We start from the raw sequence: 20,393 nt of genomic DNA on the forward strand, positions 1-20,393 counted from the left end.
AGCCCAATATGGAGCACATCACTTATCTTCACTGTTCATCCCTGCCAAGCAGACAATCAGAATTCCTTCCTTCAAATTCTAGACTTCAAGGAAGTGGCGCATCTTCCGCATTTTACAGGAGCGCCTGCGTCTGGAGAGGAAAAACGCTGTTCAATAAACCGACCTGGTCAGCAAAACAGCAGGATAAGGGTTGGACAATGTCCTGCTTCTCACAGAGGGCTCTCCACATTCCACGGAGGTTGCAACTTGACTCCCATGGTAATAAGCACGTTTGATATACTCACTGTTGAAAATAACTATAATTCTATCTTACTCTGGCTGTCGAAACCAGTAAGTTGGACTCCTCCTCTCTTCATTGTTACTTGCTAAAAGTGGGACTCACAACCCCTACATCCATCATTTTCTAGATCTACCTGTGTTTAGAGAACAGTGAACTCTGAAGGATCCTAGCTAATATTTTAATCTCCGACCATGCAATTGTGCAGTGCTCTGAAATTATTTCTCTGATGTAAATATATCAATATAGTGGTACTGTATACCTTGATTTATAGAAGCTCACTCATATTCAACTGTCCTCTAGCCCTGCCTTTATCCACTATTGACAAGTTTATGAATAAAAACAAAAATCGGCCACATCCAGTAAAACTAGCTCTAGATAAAAACTAAGTAAAAACATACCCTTACCACAGTGGGATGATCTGGAAACATACACTAATTTGCAAGTCACTGCCAAGGCAATAACTCCTTTACTGATGCCGGCAATAGATTCTCGTCTGGTTACTTTCCAATCTTTTAAATCGTCCCTGGATTTAATTGTTTCACAAGTCATCAACCATGGAAACAGATTGACCGATGTGGGACAAGGTCTCAGACTAGTAATCTACTTTTCACTCACTCAGCGAACAGTTGGAGGAAAAGGAAAAGTTGAGTACTACATTTAGAGACTAGCTTGATGATTTAGAAAATAGAATTAGTCAAAATAATCTATGCCTAATTGGTGTACCAGAATCTGTATGGCCTAGTGAATTGTTCTGGTTCACTTCTGTATGGCTCCCTCAGACACTGAACACTGTAGATTCTTGTGGGGCCATTGCCATCAAAAGAGTTCACAGAATTGGGCCTGATCGTGGAGACCGTTGTACCAAACCAAGTACTGTGATCTTCAAAGTGCTTAACTATCAAGACAAAATGAAACTCATGGGCGCTTATCGGAAATTGCAGCCATTAGTGTATGAAAATCAGAATCTGCTTCAATTTCAAGACTTTCTGCTGTGGTGGTGACTAAACGCAGGGTATTTAAGCCGGTCTGCAAAATCCTACGGGAAAAGAACATCCGTTTCAGTCTGCAATATCCTGCTAAATTGAGATTCTCACTTGATGGAAATCTCTGGCTCTTTGATGATCCACACAAGGCGATGGACTCTCTGCACCCTTCTAAAAGACCTTCATCGCATTCTCCTACTTAATATGCTGTGTCACTACCATTAATGTTATAAAAACAGTTGATCTCTGTGGAGGTCCATACTTGCTATGTGTAGCAACTGAACCGACACGGTCAGAATTCTTATTTTGATTATTCAATTCACTTTTTATTTTTATTCTTTTACAATAACAAACAATCCAAAAAGGTAATACTCAAGGACATCAACATATCTGTAGTATGCATCCACACAGAGACCCACCGTGTATCGGCACGCCTCACACCCAAACAACTCAACCAAAAATAAAAAATAAATACCGTAAATTAAACTTTAAAAAAAAAGGTAAAGAAAAAGAAAACAAGGAGGAGAAAGTAAATAACTAAAAAAAACACACACACAAAAAAAAAAGAGAGAATAAAGAGTAGATATTCCTCCCTCTCACAACCCTCAAAAACCTCCTCTCAGCCCAACCCATGGACTACCATAGAGCATATCCCCTAAATAGATTTGGGTCTGTCACCCATGTGCCCCATCTCTAGTGGAGTGCCCCATCTCTGGTATTCAATTCACATTTGTAACGTCCGCGGCTGTGGACCATCACTCTCACTTACTACCCAGACCGCAGACCTCCGTGTCCGGGTCAGAGGCTCCCTCACAGGAGACGCCAGCGCTCGCATCCACCCAACTTTGCACTGGTCTCCAGGGTGCAATATAATTAATTATATATAATTACAAAATCATCCCCAGATCCCCCTAGACTATAAAAAGGGCTCTGCCCTTTCACTCCTTGCCTGAGCATTGTTGTGTATTCCCATGTTAGTCTTAGCAAAAAGTCCCTAAGTTGTATCCTGCTCCCAGTGTTCCCCTGCCCTGCTACCTCTATCCTGTATCCCGTGCTGTGTTTGTTTCTGAGCCGCTTCTAGTGTTGGAGTCATGTTGTGCTTCTAGTGTTGGAGTCATGTTGTGTCACCAGCCACGTCTGCGGTCATACATCAAGTTCCATCTGTGCCTAAGCCTCTGCCGCTGTCTGGACTCTTACAGGTACTCTTGTGCTAGGACTTTGCATAGACTTTTGTAGACTGTTTGGCTAGCTGCTACGACGGTGCGGCCTAGTGGGTCCACATACCCACGGATCGTGACCAAACTGTTTTGTGTGTATCTTAGAAGGGGATATTGTCTATTAAATTTAAGGAGAAAGACCAGCTCTCTATTTTAATACTCGCTCTCGATTTCCCCCTACTGGTATTGGACAATAGGACTACCACAGATATGTTCACTACTCCAACTTTATAGACCCTGAATTATCTTCATAGGTTAAAATTCACATATAGTCATTTTGCGAGAAACGCATTGGCTTTAAAATAAACATCCGCTATTACGCAGTAAAAAATACTGAGTGTATTGAAGATTTATTCTCAAAGAAGATGAAGGGAGTGGCAATTCTTTTTAGTTCCCAAATTCAGTATGAGATAATCGAACCTGGAAGACCCAGTGGGCAGATACCTCATTATAAAAGATGTAATTGAAGGTCAGCCACTTTGTACATGCCTAACTTTGCTTTCTTCAAAATGCAGTTAGAAATGACTAATTGGTGGAAAGTATCAGGTATGATTATGGGAGGGGATTTGAATTCTGTACATGATCCCAATCTTAATAAATCAAGCACCCAAGTAGTTGCCCATCCACATGGTCGCAAGCCTATTTAATTCCTTATGGACCACCTGGATTTGATTCTTGGCAGTCACATCACCCTATAGAACATGATTACACCCAGTATTCCCATGCACTAATAGACTATTAGCCTGTATCCTCTTCCTTAGGGTAAAACCTCTCTCTCTTATTTATGATATACATATCTCAGACCGTGATGATATGGTTTTGGAAACTTACTTATCCAACCTAACTCCCTTCTCTAGGAGGTGACACTTTCCATTGCATCTATATAAAATCAGAAGATATTAAGAATACCATAATTGTTTTTTGGGAAACATACCTAAATGATAATCTGTCCAACTTAGACAATATTAACTTATTTTGGTCAACCTCTAAAGCAGTTATTCGTAGTCAACTTATTGAATATGTTTCCTGAAAACAAAAAAACACTCATGAAAGCCATCCAGGTAGCTCACTATAGGCGAGAGCCTATAGACAAACCAATTTACATAACACCCCAGGTACTCGCCAATCTTATCTAGAAGCGGAAACAACAGCCGACACCTTTGCACATGAACGAGACCTTACTAATTTAGATTACACGAAAAACTGATTCTTCCGATGGGGCAATAAATAAGGTAGACTTCTCACTCACCAGAGTTTTTAGCTTAGTCACCAAAGTTTCAAAATTAAAAGCCTCAGACTCGCTGCTCACTGACCCTAAAGACATAAGTGAATTATTTAGCAATTTTTGGGAAGCGGATAACTTATCTGAAGGCGTACAATTCTTAAAACAAACACGGGTCCCTAAGCTGTCTAATGACCAACGGACTGTTCTCAATTCTGCCATTAGTCAAGAGGACAAGAGGAACTCTAGCTACCCACTAAATCACTTAAAGAGGAACTGTCACTGGTTTATTAATTCCCTATCTTCTAACTAATCTAATAAGGGCTATGATGCTGATAAATACAGTGTAACTTATTTTTTTTTTAAATGTTTATTATTTGCAAAGTTATGTGCATTTTTCTAAATATGCTAATTTGGCTATACTTGCCAAATGGGAGGTAACTTTCTTTTCACTCTGGTTGGTGTCATGTTTTCTGTATTATGCTGTCCAATCAGTGTCATAAAGTTCTCCGCTTCTCAGACCAGCGACATAGCATGATCACATAGTATACAGCTTCAATTACCGACTTTGTTTTCAACTGGGGATATCTCAGGTCGTTTCACAGCTAGATCACGATCCTGATGCCATATGAAAGATTCGAATCTCATCTTTCATATGCCACCATTGTTCTAGGTGGTCCACAGCCAGAGATATGGAAGTAATCCCCCTTCCCTCCAGCCTCAGTCTCTCACACTGTATGAAGCAGCTTGATGCTGATAGGACAGCGTCAGAGGCTGTGACCTAGCTCTACCTCAGGGGAATCGCTGGTGTGGACACCTACTTGTCTAGTATAGCTTCATTTTCATATTTATTATTTTCAAAGTTATGAGCTTTTTTTTCCAAATGTTTTGGGACACAATATTCACTGGCATTATCAGCGTGACCGCGCCTATTAGATCAGCTAGGAGATTGGGCATTACTAAACTAGTGACAGATACTATTTAACCCGTTAGTAACCGCCCATTAGTGTTTTTACGACGGCCACTAACGGGCTTTATTCTGATGAAGCAGCCTTTTTACGGCGCTGCATTGAAATAAATAAACAAAGCAGGGAGCAGTTAAATCTCCCTGCTCTCAGCTAGGGCTGGGAGCAGACCTGCTCGAACGGTCGAGATCAATATCAGTATCAATCCCACTTGTTTAACTTGTTTTGCAGGGAGGGGGCTCCATTTCACCCCACTGGAACCCTGCTATACGATCGCAGGGTGCCGGTTTCTTTTATGGCAGCCGGGAGCCTAATAAAGGCCCCCAGGTCTGCCTCTAGTTAATGCCTGCTAGGCCATGCCAGAGGCATGGCCTAGCAGAAGTATTGCAGCGTCTTATAAAAGCGATCAGATGATCGCATAGTGAAGCCCCCTAGTGGAACTAATAAAAAAAAGTTAAAAAAAATAAAGTTTAATAAAAGTTTATAATAGATAAATAAAAATCCAAAAGTGAAAAAAAATTAAAAACCCACCCCCCCCCCCTTTATTATGAAAAAGCAAAAAAGTTACACATTTGGTAGCGCCGCGTTTGTAACGACCCCCAACTATAAAGCTATTACATTATTTAACCCGCTTGGCGGAAAAAAACCAATGCAAGAATTGCTGTTTTCTGTGCATCCTGCCTTTAAAAAATTGTGATAAAAAGTGATCAAAAGGCTGCATGTACTCCAAAATGGTACCAATAAAAACTACAAGTTGTCCTGCAAAAAAAAGAAATCATACAGCTGAATCGGCAGAAAAATAAAAAAGTTATAGCTCTTCAAATATGGAGACACAAAAACAAATAATTCTGAAAAAAAAAGTGTTTTTTGCTGTGTAAAAGTAGTAAAATAGAAGAAAATCATATAAATTTGCTATCGTTTCAATCATAACAACCCGCTGAATAAAGTTAGTGTTATTTATACCATACGGTAAATGGCGTAAATTTAGGACGCAAAAAAAGAGTGGCGAAATTGGTGTTTTTTCTATTTTCTCCCCAAAAAAAAAAAGTTAATAAAAATAAATTGTATGTACCCCAAAATGGTGCCATTACAAAATACAACTTGTCCAGCAAAAAAAAAAAAAAGACATTATACAGTTATGTCGACACGAAAATAAAATAAACTTAAAGCTCTTTGAATGGGACGATGGAAAAACGTATAAAATAGCTCGGTCATTAAGGCCTAAAATAGGCTGGTCATTAAGGGGTTAAGCTTATTAAAGCCCCGGGCCCTGTTGACTATATTAATGAATATTATATGTTACTAAGCCGACTCCTCTCCACACATTTGCTTACCCTATTTAATCATATAATTCAATCTAAAACACTCGGAGAGATCCAATTAGATTCAATGAAGCATGTATAATAGTGCTTCCAAAATCAGACAAAAACCCGTTAATCACAAGCTCTTACAGACCGATCTCACTAGTAACCGCAGATTTTAAAATTATTTGCCAAAATACTAGCGACAAGACTTCAATCTACACACCCAGATATTATCGCCCCCTCACAAACCTGTTTTACTCATGGAAGGTCAATTACATACATCATCAGATCCACAATTGGAGCCATTATTCATTCACTTTGTACAAAACAAACAAAACTTTTTTTAGTTAGTATGGACGCCGATAAGGCTTTTGATCAGGTCTCTTGGGCCCATAACAATAGAATATTTAAACTACGCTTCTTTGGAGAGCAATTCTAGGATACGATTCAAATGATATATTCTAAGGCTGGGTTCACACGACCTATTTTCAGGCGTAAACGAGGCGTTTTACGCCTCGAATTACGCCTGAAAACACGGCGTATTGTGCCGACGACCTGTAATTTTACGCGTCGCTGTCAAAAGACGGCGCGTAAAATAACAGCCTCGGCAAAGAAGTGCAGGACACTTCTTGGGACGTGATTGGAGGCGTTTTTCATTGATTCCAATGAAGAACAGCTCCAAATTACGTTCGTAATTGACGTCTCGCAAAACGCGAGTACGAGCAATTAGGTCTGAAATGCAGGAGTTGTTTTCTCCAGAAAACAGCTTCGTAATTTCAGCCGTAATTGTCGATATCGTGTGCACATACCCTAACTCCCAATCCACCACTTGGGTTAATAATTACTTATCCCTCCAGTCTACTATTGGTAGAGGAACCCGTCAGGGTTGTCCCTTATCCAGGTTATTATTCAATATTGCTGTTGACCCTCTCCTTAGGCCATTCCATGGCTTTAGGGTAGGTTCTGCAGAGATAAAAGTTTTAGGGTATGTTCACACAGAGTTTTTTTTGCAGGCAGAAAATTCTGCCTCAAAATTCCATTTGGAATACGTTTTTGGCGGCGTTATTTCGCCCGCGGCCATTGAGCGCCGATGGCCAAAAACGCAACGAAATACGCTTTCTCTGCCTCCCACTGAGGTCAATGTGAGGTCAGAGACATAAACGCCCAAAGATAGGGCATGACGCTTTTTTCTTGCGAGCCGGTTTTTCCGCTCGCTGGAAAAGAACGCCTTTGTCTCCCATTGAAATCAATGGAAGGCATATTCGGTCGTTTTTTTTGCGTGTTTTCCGACGCGGTATCCGCATCAAAAAACACAGTGTGAACTGGGCCTTAGCTTTCACAGATGATATTTTTCTCCTCATTGTCAACCTGAAGCGAGCAATACCTCACACATCAATACTTTAAAGATTTGGCAGGATTTTAGGGTTCAGAGTCAATTTTGACAAACCTGAGACATTGCCATTAGATCATACGGCTAGGAGAAACACTAGGGCACCTTGTTCCCTTTTAAATGGCGTTTAGGATCTATTACTTATATTGAAGTTAACATACTTGTCCACGCATCCTATTTACAAATTACACTTCAAAACGATGATCACATCCATTATAGAAAACAATAAATCTTAAACAAATTTCACATTATACGCATTCACTTAATTAAAATGGCAGCGTTTCCCAATTTGCTATATGCAATTTAGATACTTCCATTCTTAGTTAAAAAAAATGAATGTGAAATAGCTTAAAGGGGTTGTCCGAGATCCCAACATTTTTTCAAAAACTGTGTCATACATTACCCCTTATACAGACAACCTAAATAAAGCATTATTTTAAAAAAAAATTCTACTTAGCACATTTCTTCTTTGAATTCAGCACAGTTTGTTTACATGCAGTTCAGCTCTGGTTTGTTGATCTTTCCTTGTGATGAAACTTTTTTCACGTGCACGCTCATTGCAGGCTGCAATGAGCGTGCACGTACCTTCCAAGAGTTCATGTGAGCTGTCCTTGCTCCTCCCGCTGACCTCCTTCACTGGACTTGTCTCCTTGCTGACATTCTTGAAGGATGGTGACCAAATGTTCTCCCCCCCATTATGTTTTTCACATTTATGTTTTATTTCTCTTTTCACCTCTTCGTGTCTACCCTAAGGGTATGTTCACACGCACTAATTACGGACATAATTCGGGCGTTTTTGCCCCGAATTACGTCCGAAAATAGCGCCTCAATAGCGTTGACAAACATCTGCCCATTGAAAGCAATGGGCAGACGTTTGTCTGTTCACACGAGTCGTATATTTATGCGCCGCTGTCAAATGACGGCGCGTAAATAGACGCCCGCTTCAAAGAAGTGACCTGTCACTTCTTTGGGCATAATTGGAGCCGTTACTCATTGACTCCAATGAATAGCAGCGCCAATTACGCCCCTAATGGACGCGGCGTTCAAGCGCCTGCACATGCCGTTACGGCTGAAATTACGGGGATGTTTTCAGGCTGAAACATCCCCGTAATTTCAGCCGTTACGGACGCCCTCGTGTGAACATACCCTAACCCTTGTCCGCCCTCCTCTATCTCATGTCTCTCTCCACTAAGGCTATGTTCACACACAGTTTTTTGGCAGGAACAATATCTGCCTCAAAATTCCGTCTTGAAGTTTGCGGCAGATTTACCTCTCCCTGCACGTTGTTTTTTGCGTCGTTTTTCCCGGCGTTTTTTGTGCGCTGTTTGCGTTTTTCTTTGCCGATTTTTTTCGGGGCGTTTTTCGCTTACTTTATCTTGGCGTTTTTTGCTTGTTTGTTTGCGTCTTTTTTTGCGATGTTTTTGAATGTGTTTTCCGTTTCGTTTATCGTATCCTTTTTTTCGCGTCGTTTATCGTTTCTTTTTTTGCGTCGTTGTTGTCGGAAATTTTTTATGCGTTTTTCGTTGCGTCTTTCGTGTGGTTTTCCCCGTTTTTTTTCGCAGCCTTCTTTGCCTCTTTGTTTGCGGCTTTTTTCGCGTCATTTTCCACTATATTTTTTTCGTCGTTTTGCGTGTCGTTTATCATAGCCTTTTTTTCTACGCTTTTCGCGTATTTTTTTTGGTTTTTTTATTTCTGCGTTTTTCGTTGCGTCTTTCGTGGCGTTTTCCCTGTCGTTTTTCGTGGCGTTCTTTGCCTCTTTGTTTGCTGTTTTTTTCACGTTTTTTTTTTAATGTTTTTCCCCGCGTTTATCGTAGCCTTTTTGGCGTTGTTTTTTTATTGTTTTTTGCGGCGTTGTTTGCGGCTTTTTTTGCGTTCGTCCAGCCCCGTCTTATGCCTCATGCACACTTGCGTGTAAGATTGACGCCCGTGAGAAACGCATATGAAAACAGGCCAATTTAAAATAATGGGTCGCGTGTGCTGTGCGTGGTTTTCACGATCAGCACATGGGCGAGATTCACCCTGTTGAGAATGGGGCCTTAGGCACGATTTACACAAGCGTGAATCACGTCCGTGTGCTGTGCTTTGAAAAAACGCACAACACACGCGACCCATTTATTTCAATGGGGCCGTTGACACATGCGTGACTTTTCACGCAGCGAGAGTCCGCTGCGTGAAACATACTGCATGTCCTCTATTGGTGCGTTATCAATCACCTACACTCACATTGAAGTCAATGCATGCGTGAAAACCACGCACCGCACACACGTGTTTGGTGCGTGATTTACACAATTTGTTAGATGAAAAAAATGTGCTGGCTTTGTGAGTGCGTGAATAACACACGACAATCGAAAAGCACACTGATGCATAAGGGCGGATTTACACGAGCGTGTGCGTTTTGCGCACGCAAATACAGTGGCGTTTTGCGTGCACAAAATGCACTTGACAGCTCCGTGTCATGTTCATATGGTGCGCAGCTGCGTGCTTTTCCTGTTTACATTCATACTTTTTACTGCTGTTGCGCGAATCACGCACGTCCCACGGAAGTGCTTCTGTGTGGTGCGCGTGATTTTTACGCACCCATTGACTTCAATGGGTGCGTGATGCTCGAAAAACGCAGAAATATAGAACATGTCGCGAGTTTTACGCAGCGTACTTACGCTGGGCAAAACTCACGGACAGTCTGCATGCCCCCATAGACTTGCATAGGTCCGTGCGACCCGCGTGAAAACCACGCGGGTTGCACGGACGTATAGCACGTTCGTGTAAATCCGCCGTAACGCACACACACAGACATGATTGACGCAAGTTTTTCACGCGTGTAAAATACACACGCTCGTGTGCATGAAGCCTTACTAATGGACGCTGTTAGACAGTAATGAACTAGTAATACATTTTAAAATAAATGAGGACATAGAAAAAATATTGTAATGAAATAACACACACAACACTGGTTAACGATTTTATTAAAAATAAAAAAGGGTGTCATTGAAGTAGTCCTTGAACTGTAAAAAACACATAACTAAGAAAAAAAAAGTGATGCTTAGATACACTGCTCATGTGTGATACTGTCTGTTTGACCATGTATCTAAGCCTACCACAAGGTAGCCTTAGATACATTACCCAAGCAGACAGTGTCACACATGGGCCATGTATCTAAGAATACATGTTAGGCTTAGATGCAGGGCCCCAAAACACAAATCTTATACAGGAATAAAAAGAATGTCATCTGGGGTCCTGTATCTAAGCATACATTGTGTTAGGCTTAGATACAGGCTCCATGTGTGACAATTTTTTTTAGCCACTGTATCTAAGCCTAACAATGTAGGCTTAGATACAGGACCCCAGAAGATCTTTTACAGTTTAATATTATACGCTCTGCTCCGGGACTCCTGACATCGTAGCAGAGCCTATAATAGCGTAGTGCGGCTCCTCCTTGGGCCTGCTCGGTGCTACGGCGCAACGGTGTCCCGCGGGCCGCAGATAACAGCCTCAAGGGCTGCATGCGACCCGTGTGCTGCATCGTGTTGTCTGATCCCCTATCAAAGCCTACTATGTGTAGGCTTTGATAGGGGAAGAACTAAAAGTACAGAGGTCACTGTACCTCTCTAGTCCGCGGGTGCCGTCCCTCTTCACTTTTTTCACTGTGAACACGCATAGGCGCGCTCACAGTGAAAAAAAGCTGCATAGGCTGGGCGGGCACCCGCAGAAACGACACATCTCCAGTGACGTGTCGTGTCCCATCCGAGGTCTCGCTGGGGCGAGACCATGTGATCGGGACACGACACGACAGTGGAGGAGGAAGAAAACGTGACGTCAGAAGACAGGTGATCTGAAGAAAAGAGCTGCCAGAACGGAGAACAGAAGCAAGATTGCACAGGTAAGTATATTAGGGAATAGTTAATGTGTGTATTGTGTGTTTAACTTTTAAATAAAAATATATCTCGGACAACCCCTTTAAAGAAAATAATTTAGAACCTTCTTATCAAGGTGTGTGAGTGGCAAAATCGTATAAGTCTATTCAAACTTCCACAGCCTGAGGTGATGGGTGGTCTTAACCTACTGAATATCGACTTGTATGTCGTCTTCCACAATATACTCTTGCATCAAACGTGGTGTACCAAATAGACATCTTTCATCACCAATACGAGTGCCCGAAGATACAGGAACTATGGGATGATGTTTGCTCATATCTGTATTCTTCATATATAATTACTTTCACAGTAACCCCACAGTGGGCCATTTTCAGTAAATCTGATTCAGATTTTCACCTTGCCAGAAATTTGGCCTGCGTGACCGGAAGCAGAAGGAGATGGCCACGCTGTAGCTGAGTAGCGTGATCTCGCTCCATTCCACTTCTAGCTACACAGAGCTTTACAAGCTTTTCCCCGGCAATCAGGTTACATATTGCTGACCTCCACTGCTGCTGCAGAGGTACGATAAATGCCTATCATGACAAGGAGGGAAAACAAACACAGCTAAAAAATGTTGCCGACTTCTTCCCTGGACGAGACCGCAGACAGGTGGAGGGTGCGGTCATGCACTCTCGCACAATTTTGGCGTGCACGTCTGGAGGCTGCCCGGCTCCAGCAGTTACAGAGGCGGACATGAATCCCTGCTCCCCACAGTAGTCAGACGGTTTGCTAAAGTTGGAGATGGCAGGAGATGCAGACGGGAGAAACAGCGACAGCCCCAATGCAAAACCAGGAAAAGATAGGTCGCCTCCTTCCTCCACTGTACATAACTTGGATAAGCACAGATCATGTTCAGCAATTAATAGCTACCACGGCTGTAGGGTATGTGGACCCACTGGGCCGCTCTGCTGTTGCGGAGTAGCAGCTGGTCAAATGAGAGTCAATAACAGTTTCTAGTACAAGAGTACCTGGGTAGGTGAGTTGTGCCGGATAATCAGAAGCTGGCTTGTGTCGGACTATCGGAAGCTGGCTTGTTCTGGACAACAGGACTTGTCTCGAATACAGGACACTCATACTGAAGTAGTCTTGGACACTAGACTTGGCACGGACACCGGACACTGAAGTCGTGACGGACAATGGACTTGACATCGAACACGGACACTGGATACAAGATATAGGAAACATGATACAGCATACAGGATAACGCTTGGGAACCTTTGCAGACCAACACAGGGTTAGATACAACATTGCTCAGGCAATGTGGAAGTGGGCTGGGTTCTTCTTAAAGTAAGACATAGTTCCTGGTGCGTGCGCTGGCCCCTTAAGCCTGGGGACAGTGCGTGCGCGCACTCCATACGGGTGTCAGCAGGAGGAGAGAGCAGTGTGGCCGGCGTCTCTGAGGAAGGAGACACCGGTCAGGTTTCAGAGTTCGGTGGTCACGGCTGCCAGTAAGTGGGAACTGCCGGGGACGATGACCACGGGCATTACAATAGCCAAGTAAGTGACTATACATTAATAACAGCATCGGAGTTTAAAACTGACCATTCCTCTGATGTGGTAAGAGTGGATTTAATGAAGGAGATGTTAATTGCCTTCAAGGGATCACTAAATCTTGATCTAATGAATCTCTTTAAAAAGCTCCATTCTCAAGTGCAAGAAATGGAGGAAAGAGTGGATCAGATAGAAACGAAAAAGGGAGAAATTTTCACAGCACACAATAATTTGGTAGATGCTTAGAATACTACTGAAGAAGAAATTGCTCCGTGTGACAGGAGCAAACGAGCGCCGATCAACGATGTCTCGTTGATCGGCATTCGCTGCATCGGCCGATGTAAAAGGCCCTTAAAAGAGAAGGTGTGACCTTCTGAAACAATACTCTGAATAATAATGAACATTCCAAGCTGTCCAGAGAATGGCTAAAACGCAGAATAAACATGATTACAGTGTTCTTATATATTAAAGAGGCTCTGTCACCAGATTTTCAAACCCCTATCTCGTATTGCAGCAGATCGGCGCTGCAATGTAGATTACAGTAACGTTTGTTTTTTTCAAAACCAAGCATTTTTGGCCAAGTTATGACCATTTTTATATTTATGCAAATGAGCCTTTCTTAAGTACAACTGGGCGTGTTTAAAGTTATGTACAAGTCGGCGTGTAATGTGTATGTAACATCTGGGCGTTGTGAATGGAAGTTTATGATGCTGACGAATCAGCATCATCCACTTCTCTTTGTTAACACCCAGCTTCTGGCAGTGCACAGACACACAGCGTGTTCTCGAGAGATCACGCTGTGACGTCACTTCCTGCCCCAGGCCCTGCATCGTGTCGGACGAGCGAGGACACATCGGCACCAGGCGACAGAGGCTACAGTTGATTCTGCAGCAGCATCGGCGTTTGCAGGTAAGTCGATGTAGCCTCTGTCGCCTGGTGCTGATGTGTCCTCGCTCGTCCGACACGATGCAGGACCTGGGGCAGGAAGTGACGTCACAGCGTGATCTCTCGAGAACACGCTGTGTGTCTGTCTAAGTGGACATTTTGAACTGGCTGTCAGGGCAAAATTTGAGTTCCTCATGATGCAGCAAGGTCCTAGTCTGCACAAAATAGATTTTCTTATTTTTTTTTTGTTAAAATGTTTTTTTTAAGTCTAGTTTTTACTTTTTGAGGTATATTTCTTTGGTAATAGGGGACTGCACATCAGTTTATCTTTTCTGTATTTATCTACTCTGAAAATCCTTTTTGATATTCAGAGGGGATTCAATACGATCCTTTGAGGTATTTGCAGAGGCAAACCGTACGAATTAGTGCATTTGACAAAACATATATATCTATAGAAAAATAATTCTGTGCTATATTGGACCATCAAAATATTGAGGCTTAAAGAGACTCTGTCACCACATTATAAGTGCCCTATCTCCTATATAAGGAGATCGGCGCTGTAATGTAGGTGACAGTAATGCTTTTTATTTAAAAAAAACGATCTTTTTTCACAACGTTAGGAGCGATTTTGGTTTATGCTAATGAGCTTTCTTAATGCCCAAGTGGGCGTACTTTTACTTTCGACCAAGTGGGCGTTGTACAGAGGAGTGCATGACGCTGACCAATCGGCATCATGCACTCCTCTCCATTCATTTACACTGCACTAGCGATATAGATATATCACTATGTGCAGCCTCATACACAAGCCCTAACATTACTAGTGTCCTGATAATGAATACACATGAAATCCAGCCTGGACGTCATGTGTACTCAGAATCCTGACACTTCTAAATCTTTTTTTGTGAGATTCCGGCAAGTGAAACCAAATCTCGCGAGATCACGGAGCTAAACGAGATTTGGTTTCCCTTGCCGGAATCTCACAAAAAAAAAAAGAGTCAGAAGTGTCAGGATTCTGAGTACACATGACGTCCAGGCTGGATTTCATGTGTATTCATTATCAGGACACTGTAGTAATGTTAGAGTGTGTGTATGAAGCTGCACATAGTGATATAACTATATCGCTAGTGCAGTGTAAATGAATGGAGAGGAGTGCATGATGCCGATTGGTCAGCGTCATGCACTCCTCTGTACAACGCCCACTTGGTCGAAAGTAAAAGTACGCCCACTTGGGCATTAAGAAAGCTCATTAGCATAAACCAAAATCGCTCCTAACGTTGTGAAAAAAGATCGTTTTTTTAAATAAAAAGCATTACTGTCACCTACATTACAGAGCCGATCTCCTTATATAGGAGACAGGGCACTTATAATGTGGTGCCGGAGTCTCTTTAATGTAAAAGGCCTTAACCATCCTTTCAAGCGCTCTACTCTCTGGAGGGAAATTAGAGAAGGGAGTATTGATAGTGCATGTATTCAGGAAACACATTTAATAGCTTCAGATGCTAATAGAATACACCATCCCATGTTTAATAATATTTTCCATGCACATGCGGACAGGGTCGTATATGGAGTTGGTGCTGCCCTAGGCACTTTTAGGGCTGACGCCCCCGATAACATAGATTTTCCACCGCAAAAATCGCAAAGAGTGCTAATTGTTGCGAGTTTTACCTCCCCCAATGAATTCAATAGGGAAAACCTGCAACAGAAAATCAGCAATCTCTCAGCATAAATTGCTGCGGATTAAAAAAATGCACCGCAGATCAATTTATAAACGTTTTTTATGCAGCATGTGAATGGGATTTGTTCACATCTCATGCACTTTGTTGCTGCTGTATTATACTGCAGATTTTTTGTAATGAAATTCTTGCGGAAAATCCGCAGTGTTTAAGCTATGTGTGGACATACCTCAAAATAAATTCTCAGTGCTACCCCATTAACATTCCCTCCCCTGCCCCTCACATGAACACTGGGGCCCATTTCCTCTATTATTGATCCGTTCAGTTTATTATTTTTTAGAAAAAGAGAAACACTCCTGTAGTGCCCCCCAGTTCCCGACTGGAGCTAATTACGCCCTGCCGGTTTCCTCAGTACATTGTGCTACTATTAAAAGTAGCCCAATGATGGTATGGGGCTGTGCTGGGAGGGCTGATGGGGGGGGGGGAGTTGTTACTTGATATGTACATTCTGTCATTTTTCATTGGCTGGAATTACATAGGATTGTTAATCTTTGTATTGGAAAACATTGCCAATAAACTCGATCTGATTTAAAAAAAAAAAACAGTAGCCCAACAAACTGAGGTAACCAGGGACCTTGTGATGTCAACTAACCAATGACAGCTTAGAGCCATCATTGCTTAATTTACGGTCACAGACCCAGAAAGGTATGTATAACAATGGTTTTGCTTTTTTACTTATTAGTGTTAGGGTATGTTCACACGTAGTGTTTTCTGCCGTAATTCTGGCATTTTAAGCCTCGAATTACGCCTGAAAAAACGGCTCCATTACGCCTACAAACATCTGCCCATTGCTTGCAATGGGATTTACGATGTTCTGTTCCCACGAGCCTTTATTTTACGCGTCGCTTTCAAAATACGGCGCGTAAAATGATGGCTCGTCAAAAGAAGTGCAGGACACTTCTTGGGACGTTTTTGGAGGAGTTTTACATTGACTATTGAAAAACAGCTCCAAAAACGGCCGTAAAAAACGCAGCGAAAAACGCGAGTTGTTAAAAAAACTTCTGAAAATCAGGAGCTGTTTTCGCCTAAAAACAGCTCCGTATTTTCAGACGTTTTTGTGAACATGCCCTTACTAATGTGTTTTTTTATACAGGTTTGTTCATTGGACTACGTCAGATTCGAGGGCTACTTTGATTATGCCGGTTTTATTTTAAATAAAATATTTTTTCTTCTGTTGGGTGTTTTTTTTAACTTCATTACTACTGCCTTAGTAATGGCGGCAGTCTGATAGACCTCGTCCATTACTAAGACGGGGCTTAGTGATAGCAGGTGAAGAGGCTAACACTAACCCCCCATTATTACCACGGTACCCACCGCCACCAGGGGTGTCGGGAAGAGCCGGATACAATCCAGTACTCGACCATCTGTAGTGATGGTCGGGTACTGGGTCAGCTGGTATTATTAGCCTGGGAATAACACTAATAAGTAAAAAAAGCAAAACCATTATTATACTTACCTTCCTGAGTCTGTGACAGTAAACTAAGCTCTAAGCTGTCATTAGTTAGTTTACATCACGTGGTGGCCGGTTACCTTACCTCAGCCGTTTACTTAAGCCAATGAACTTCGGTAACCGGCCACCACGTGATGTAAATTAACCAATGACCACTTAAAGCGGTCACTGTTTAGTTACTGAGTCTTATGCCACTTGCACAGGATCATCCGAGATTAGCCTGAATTTTGGCGCATCTCGGGTGTGTATGCCACTATAAACCTAGTGCGGAGACTCCTTCAGATACAAAGGAGTCCCCGCGCTAAGCGTTATTAGAATTGGCGGGGCTCAGCAATAAAGTTTCCGTTGATGCAGATCTGGTCTTTTCTGATCAGGCCTGCTCCAGCGGAACGACGGCAGGCGGCGCAAAAAAGTGCCGAATGATGAGGAAGAGAACTAATAGTTCCCTTGCTTCACTGGCGCTTTCAATTGTATCCGCTTCTTAAGGTAGCGGATACAATTGAAGACACTACATTACATTAGGGTTGTCACGTTACCAGAATTTGGACTTTGATACCGATACTTCGTGTAGTATCGTGATTCTTAATACCAAAATGATACTTGCCAACAATAATAATAAATAAAAAAAGTTCTTCCGTTTTCTGATGAGGCATGTGGTGTGAAGAATTTTGAACCTCTATGTGCCTCACATTAATAGTAATTAACCCCATAGTGTTTCTCATAGTCATAATGGACAACATTAGGTTAATGTGTGAGGTACACGACGGGGTTAATTACTATTAAAGTGAGGCACACAGAGGTTCAAAATTAATAACACCTCGTGCCTCACATTAATAATTGAAAGAAAGCAATTTTTATATTTTTTTTAGTGTTCACATTATAAATGATGCTTTAAATTTGTCCTCAAGATTATTACGGTCACGACGATACCGAATGTGTGTATATTTTATGGAGAGACTTATTTTAATGTTTATTGTAAAAAAATTGGTGTTTTTAAAAAAAACATTTTTGATTTAACAATACTTTCTTTTTAAACTTTAATGTACTGGCATATATCTATATGCCAGTTCATTAGCCTGTGTACTGATAGTACACAGGCAGTTGTTAGGACATACCTCAGTATGCCCTAACAGGAAATACGGTCAGACAGCCCTGGGGTCCTTCAATGGACCCTGGATTGTCTGCCCATATACGGTATGTCCCTCAATCGCGTCACAGGGAATCCCCGATACGCGATCCAAGGGGCATCTCCCTTTGCATTTTCCCCTTGAATGCTGCGGTCAGCTTTGATCGCAGCATTCAAGGGATTAACGACGGAGATGAGAGGATTTTCTGATCTCCGCTGTTAGAGCGGGGCTGCGAGCTGTGTAATACAGGTGTGTGTGTGTGTGTGTGTGTGTGTGTTCAGCATAAGGTGATGCGGCCGGCGCTGCACTGATGAGCATGGGGGTGTTTTGAGGTGCGTCACCACGTTCTCGGTCTTCAGTGCCGCCTCATTACTGCAGCGCCGGCCACATCACCTCATGCTGCACACACGCGCGCGCGCGCCCGCACACAGGGGTTCTTATCGCTGTGAAAAAATCTATTATGTTGGAATTGCTGAAAATTGTCTTAGATCCCTTATGGTCTGTAATTTCAATAATTAGACTTTACGAAACGTAAAGTTTATGTTCCCAATAAGCTACAAATTTCCGATTTAAATACCTTTATGAAAAAATTAATAAGGTGTGTAAAGGACAATTGTTAATATGTGGCGATTTAAATATTAACGCAGCCCCATCTCTGGATTCTACGGCACGTAATAAGAAGCCTTACCCAACTTTAATTTCATTGTAATGAGCTTTATGACAGTTGGAGATGCCTTCACTCAAACAAAAAATATTTTTTTTCTATTCAAATCCTCACCATACTAACTCACGCATTGATTATTGTATTATGGATCAATGGTTGTTGCAAGCAATCGCGGATATCCATTATGGACAGGTTGCTTGCTCAGACCATGCTCCATTGTTTATTTCTATTACCGGAACTCACTCTCTCAACAGAATATTTAGCTGGAAATTAAATCATTATGTTCTATCAGCTCCTGAGAAACAGAAATCCTTCAGAGAAAATCTTGGAGTTTTTTCAACTAGATTTAAACACCAGATATAGATGAATTTACTTTGTGAAATACACATAAAGCCTATATTAGAGGGATATTAATTAAGATAGGAGCATATCAAAAGAAACAAAAGACAACAACAACTTAAAGCACTTTTCGCTAGCTTAAAAAGACTGGCAAATATGCAACAGAAGTCCCCTTCTGCTACTATTTACGATGAGATAACGAAGACCAGGAATGATTTAAGGGGTCATTTATTAGGAGTATGCCATTTTTTTTTCCAGACTTAATGGGTTTTCCGAGGTTTGATAATATTTTAACATAAACCCCCCCAAAATACCTTTTTTTCCCTTTACAAGTCCTTTCTATTCTAAAAACTGCTCATGTTGTCCCACAGCACTTTGTTTACATCCTTCCGGCTCTGCTCCCAGCATGCACTGGTTCTCTCCCAGCATGTTGTGCGCCGGGATAACAGGCTCTCTTATTTTTGTAATGCAATGTTACAAGGGAAAATAAAATTCCTAAGGATAACCTACACGCTACTATTGCCACTATCCTAAAACCCCCAAAAATATCCATCTATTTTGGCAGATTATAGACATATATCTCTTTTGAATGGAAATGTCAAAATATACACAAAAACCCTAGCTACACGCTTGGTAGACATCTTGCCACACAACTGACAGAAGGAGATCAAGTTGGCTTTATGCAAATCTGTCAAGTATCCGATGCCACTAGACGATTTGTTGATCGGGTGCAGTGGATGGTGTATAGTCGAACGCCTTCTCTGCTTCTATCTTTAGATGCAGAGAAGGCATTCGACAGAGTACATTAGGAATATGCGTTTGCTGTATTGGATGCCTTGGGTTTAGGGGACCATAAAGGCTTTTTTATAGCTACCCCTCTGCAAGAGTTACAGATAATGGTATGATATCTGGGGATACCCTATTTAGGAATGAACCTTACTCTTTCTACTTAATTTTTGGTTAATCATAATTTTAAACTCCTCATAAGTGATCTACAGATCGAACTCAATAGATTGGCAAGGTTTGAAGTATCTTGGGTGGGCAGAATATCCCTCTATAAAATGTTTATATTGCCAAAAATCTTATATTTACTTCGAACATTTCCAATCTATATCCCTAAAACTATTTTCAGACAATTACATTTACAAATGAAGAGTTTCATTTGGATTAAAAAAAAAACGGGAGTCTCTTCTAATACGATGACCATGAAACCCAATAAAGAAAGCATGGGACTTCCCGACCTACAAGCACATCATAAAGCAGTAATATTAGATGAATTTAAATATTGGTGGAATCTCTTTCCTAAGCCATGGGTCACATTGGAAGAAAATATCATACAAGCAAATGGCTCGTGTTTTTTTTTATTCAGCAATCACATGGTTAAAATGCCCATCATACCCTGACCATTCAGATTACTTTATCTACTTGGAAA

The 20,393-nt window shown here is 41.7% G+C and overlaps 1 protein-coding gene across 2 annotated transcripts in view; it reads right to left on the reverse strand.

Annotated features, from left to right (window-relative positions):
- The window catches only part of NTN4 (netrin 4), a 341,311-nt gene that overhangs the window by 291,387 nt on the left and 29,531 nt on the right, over positions 1-20,393 (reverse strand). The window lies entirely within an intron of this gene.

Source organism: Rhinoderma darwinii, chromosome 3 (genome assembly GCF_050947455.1).
Source record: "Rhinoderma darwinii isolate aRhiDar2 chromosome 3, aRhiDar2.hap1, whole genome shotgun sequence".
NCBI lineage: Eukaryota > Metazoa > Chordata > Amphibia > Anura > Rhinodermatidae > Rhinoderma > Rhinoderma darwinii.